The sequence below is a fragment of the Sus scrofa genome, chromosome 1 (genome assembly GCF_054392235.1).
Source record: "Sus scrofa isolate SSC_HxYL_T2T_F1_AM1 chromosome 1, Sscrofa_HxYL_maternal_Yorkshire_Landrace_v2.0, whole genome shotgun sequence".
In the NCBI taxonomy this organism is placed as follows: Eukaryota; Metazoa; Chordata; class Mammalia; order Artiodactyla; family Suidae; genus Sus; species Sus scrofa.
Window position 1 is genome coordinate 245,931,406 of NC_139383.1, and position 5,161 is coordinate 245,936,566.

Consider the following 5,161-nt stretch of genomic DNA (forward strand, 5'->3'; position numbering starts at 1 on the left):
AATGTCTGTCGCTGGATAACAGCCTCTGTTTCAATAAAGTAACAGAACTGAATAGGAAAAGGGAAGACTGTGCCTCCCTGGTATTCTCCTTGACCCACCACTTCCTAGCAATAAATTGGGCTGGATTGCATCAACACTGGAAATCCCAGATGCATTATCATTAATGAACTTCCAAACTGAGGCTGTTTTTTAGTAATTTAATTGAAATCCCAAGTGTTTACTTGTTGCACTTCCTCCTGAAAGATCCCTCTGCAAATTCTGGGTAGGAATTACTTTACCCATCCACCCAACAGTTTCCAAGCTGATATTTACTAATCTATGATTCTTCTTTCCAGGAAGTCTTCTAACCCTTGATGGAGGTGTCATTTCATTTCTTTTCAGTGTGAAAATAAGCTTTCAGAGCAGCTGCATCTCCCCCAACATGTCTGATCATTTCTTTGTCTTGAATTTCTATAGTAGAAATTCACTTTGTCTATTGCTTTTGTTCATGTGCAGTGAATACAAATCATTGGTGCTAATGGGAGGTTGTGTTCGGTTCAAGTATAAAACTTGATCAAGTATTGGACAAAACTGCTGGTTTATGAATGTATGGTAACTTCGCTGAATATTTAAAATGGTGTCCCAGTGCTATCTATCTTGGGCATTCACACTATCAGTATTTTAATGTAATACTGGGCTCTTTCATCTCAGCAATAGATAGTGCCAATCTGTGGCAGTATCAGCAAACCTAAGGGCTGCCGACCGCACTTGAGTCACTGAGGAATGCTAGTCAAGTTCACTTTAAAGAAAATGATTCTCACTTTTCCATGCATTCCGCAGGCTTCCTTTTGATTTCCACATTGAGCCTATCTTCAAAGTGTCCTTTCAGGATCACTCAGAAGGCCAGAGAGACTCATTCAATGTGTCCTGCTTCCTTGACTTTGCCCCATGCTTAGTGCTTATTTGAAATCTGTGGGGTGCTAGCTAGAAGAAGCTCAATAGGTGGCAGAGAGAGACAAGTGTCTGGTCTCAAACCTCCTTTCCAGAATGATTACAAAACCAAGTAGAGACTGTGGAACTGGTCGCATCTTGCCAATAAGTCATCTTCTGAAAATGAGTAGTCATATCCAGCATGGCAAGAGAATGGCTACAAAGGAAGGCACTTTATAGGGTGCATATAACTCTCCCCTGACTGTGCTAGCTTCACCATTTTGAAATTTCAGGAAGGTACAAACTCTAGCCACACTAGAGTTTGAAAGAAAATAATCTCCTGATTCACAAATTATTAAATTGTGTGAATATAAATTAGAGGTTAAAAGGGATGACAACAGCTGTATTCATTTGCTTTCATTGCATACCCCGATCATAGTTCAGGATTTTCCCTCATGTAATGGATGAACTAAATGAGCACTAAAGTTTCCAAAAGGATGTTCAGAATTGCACTGAGCGTGTGTCTGCCTCTTTCTGAAGTCGGTGTTGTTCTCATAATAAGGACCAGATGGTTTTTACATCAGTGTGCAATTCAGGCCTGTCTGTAACTTCCTGAGGCCACTCTGAAGTAACGTAGTCCTTCTGTCTTCCTTCCTTGGTCCTGTGATTGATCCAAATGACACAGTAACAGATTGATCACATGGTGGGCCATGTTGACAGGGTATCTCAAGCTTTGTGTCACCCATGGCAGAGGGCTCACTGCCCAGTCAGCTGTGTCTAATTCAGCTTTGTAATTAATTTCACTTAACTACTAAACACATTCCAAGTGATTTTACATCATTTAGTATCCAGACTCCACTTAGATGATACAAGATCAAATGGATGAAACATGCAAAAATTCAAAAAGGAATTTATCTTCCTGTGGGATAAAATTTGTGGTTGTTTCATGGAATTCAACAGTCAATTTAAAAAAATTATTTTATCACTTGAACCTAGCTAAGCATAACTGGTGTTTGCAGTGTTTGCACTAAGATGAAAGCTCTTTCACTGTTCTAATGTCTTCAGACCACACATTTGTATCCTTGTGTCCTTTATGCTGTCTCACCTGATTAGGGTTTTGGAAAGACTTGAAAAATGAGAATTCATAAGCATCTCCACCAAAGCTTTCTGGACCCCATGTAAGCAACTTGCCATTCTTTGTAGAGCGCTCCTCAAAGTATGCTGGGAGCCAGTGGCTGCACCGTTTTTCCAAAGACCTGGGCAAGGATCACATCATTTTAATCTGGGGAATGACTCTTTTGAGCAAGTCCCAGATAAAGTTAGTGATTTACGAAAGCTTTTATCAGTCTCCTGATGGCTTTTACAGAGTGGAACACTACATGACCTGTGTGATTTGTTTTCATTTACAAAGGTGCAGAGGCTTTGAATTTAAAAATGGAACGTTTTCTTCTTGTGCCAAATGTAAACAATTTAACATCCATTTCCCATCCAGCTATTTTACCAGTTCAAAAGAGTTTATATGAATCTTATCTGTATTATATTTCCTGCTGATTGGCAGTGCCTCCTACTTCAGCTAGGAAGCCAAAAATGTGCTGGCTCAGATTTGAACAGGAAAGGAATAACAAAGAAAACTGGGAAATAAATGTAATGAGTGGTTACGGGGTGTTGAAAACTATACTTATCATTTCTTATTCTCGCAGAGTTGGTGCTGCCATATTGATTTATGCCTGGGAAGTCTTTTATGGTACACACAACAAAAGCTTCAGATTATTTTGTCAACAAGAAAACACAGTTTACCTTATCTTCAAAGTCCCCATCTACTCCTGATTTGAGCAGTTCCATATTCCTTGCTTGCTGAGATCTCTGTGAGCCCTGGAGGAGATTTGCATTGGATACAGTAATTTACTCTAAAAGATAAAAGCCCCCAGTATGTCATAGAGCTGGTTTTCAAGGCCAGTGAAATAATTCTGTGGGGACCGCAAGGAGTCCAGAGAATGAAAAGTATTGTGGCTCTTCCAGTCCAGCTAAGAGTCAGTTTACTGAGCCCTTGAGACTTATTTTTTTTTTCTTTCCAGAATGTTAAAGACATTTATTTGTCCTATTGTGTGAAGATCTTAACTCTCTCTCACATTCAAGGCCTGCGTGATTAGAAAGGAGAGGAAGAAAAGAACAAAAACAGCCGTCTAGACATTTCCTAGTGGAATATCATGTTTATATGTCCCAATAATACAGTATGACTTTAGATAAAAGGCCAGATCATAAACTTGAGCCCTATTGTAGGGAGGTCAGGCAAGAGTTATGGTTTTCATTCAAAAATTAAACATTAATTTTTTAAAAAGATAACATGACCTACAATTTCTATTAAAGTCTCTCCTCTAGCCGTCCCTTCTAGAAATCTTCTCATTTGCAGTTGGCTTTCTCACCCCCAAATTCCCTTGCACACCTCATCCTACACACCACCCCCAATTTCTACTCCAGTCTCAACTCTCAATTTAATTAGACTTTTACCATGTATGTGGAGAGTATGTTATTTTTCTCTTTTTTTATGATTTTTATTTTTTTCCATTATAAAAAACCAGAACACTGGTTTACAGTGTTCTGTCAGTTTTCTACTGTATGTTATTTTTCAGTAAATCCCCTAACTTTCTTGTCAGTCAACATTATAACCATCACTACCATCTAAATTCGATGCTTACATTAAAGACATATTGTAAGGTAATTTTAGTACTGAATAAAGAGGGATAGATGAGGCTATACTTTCTGAGGGTCTCCAGTTAAGGTGTATCTGGTAGAAGGAGCATTACAGGAGTCCAGGTTCCAGTTTTTCTATAAGGCATGTAACCACTCTGAGCCTCCATTTTATTGCTCAGTCAAATGGGTGCATAGAGCCGGATCATCTGAAAAATTCCTGATTTTTGAAATGTTTTTTAGACTTAAGGCTTTGTATTTCCTGAAAACTGACAATATCCTTGGAAATTATTCCTGACATTATTCGCTCTTGCTGTGAGGAACACAAATATTTAACTAGCATCTACATGTACTGATCTTCGTATTAATGTCTTACATTTGCTGAGTGCTCTTGGTTCACCATGCATTCACCCAGCAGCTAACTCCTCATCTGTTAGACAACACGTCAGTGCCTGGGTAACAACTGCCACATGTGGTAGATAGAGTGCATTCTGAAGAGCAAACGGATTGGTGCATGTGGGGGCAAAACAACTGGGAAGCTAAAGCTCACCAATGAGAAATTTCTAATTGACATATTACAGAAGTTTCCTGGTCTCTTGTTTTTTTCTTTACACCCTGATTCATGTTCTCTTTTTCTTTTTTTCTCCATACAAAGAAATGCACTGATTTCCTGTCCCCATATTTACATATGGTTTCCATTTGAAAGGTCATCAGTTATTTGGACAATGTTAACAAGATATTTCATTAAAAAGTAATCTCCAAATATTGAGTAGCTCCAGAGGTGGAACTCTCATTAAGTTCATTTGATGACATGCAGTGTATGCAGTTAAAATCGAAGGAGGAGGCATACCATTTCCCCAGCCTCAAAGAACCCAGCTTCAGATAGAACACCTTGAGATAAGATTGTTTTAGAAATAGACAAGTTTATTTAAAGAATGTGTACATTTTGCTTCTTACCAAGACATTAGTCCTGCAGCAGTAGTGCCTGGCTCAAATTAGACTCTCAAAGACTATTTGTTAAAGCAATGAATGGATGAATGGATAAGTTGCCTTTATGTTAACATATATTACACTGGTCACTGACTAATGGGTATTGATTATTGTGTAGCCTACTTCACCAAAGATGGAGAAATAATATTAGTGGAGCGTACGTTATCTCTTTTTTTTTTACCCTGATTATTTTCTTTCCCAAGATTAAACCATTAGGCTTCTTTGGTACACACACTGTTTAGACATCTTTGAGATATGAAATGTATTATACAAGAGTCTGTCCTGAAGTGTCATCCCATTAGATAGATAATCTAATGCCACATTTGCATCTAGTGGAGACAACTATTAGTTTCATTTATGCCAGGCACAGGATGGACTGGGTGCCATAGACTAATTATTCAGTTTTCCTTGATATAAATGAAGGAATGGATCTCCAGTCTTCCTCATGGCATTAATATCCTATAGTTCTGTGAGAACAAAAACTTGCTCACAGAATGAACTTTGTTCACTGTAATATGCAATGGATAAAAGTGATATATCATTTATCAGTGGTTATCTTTGAGTCACGGTGTTA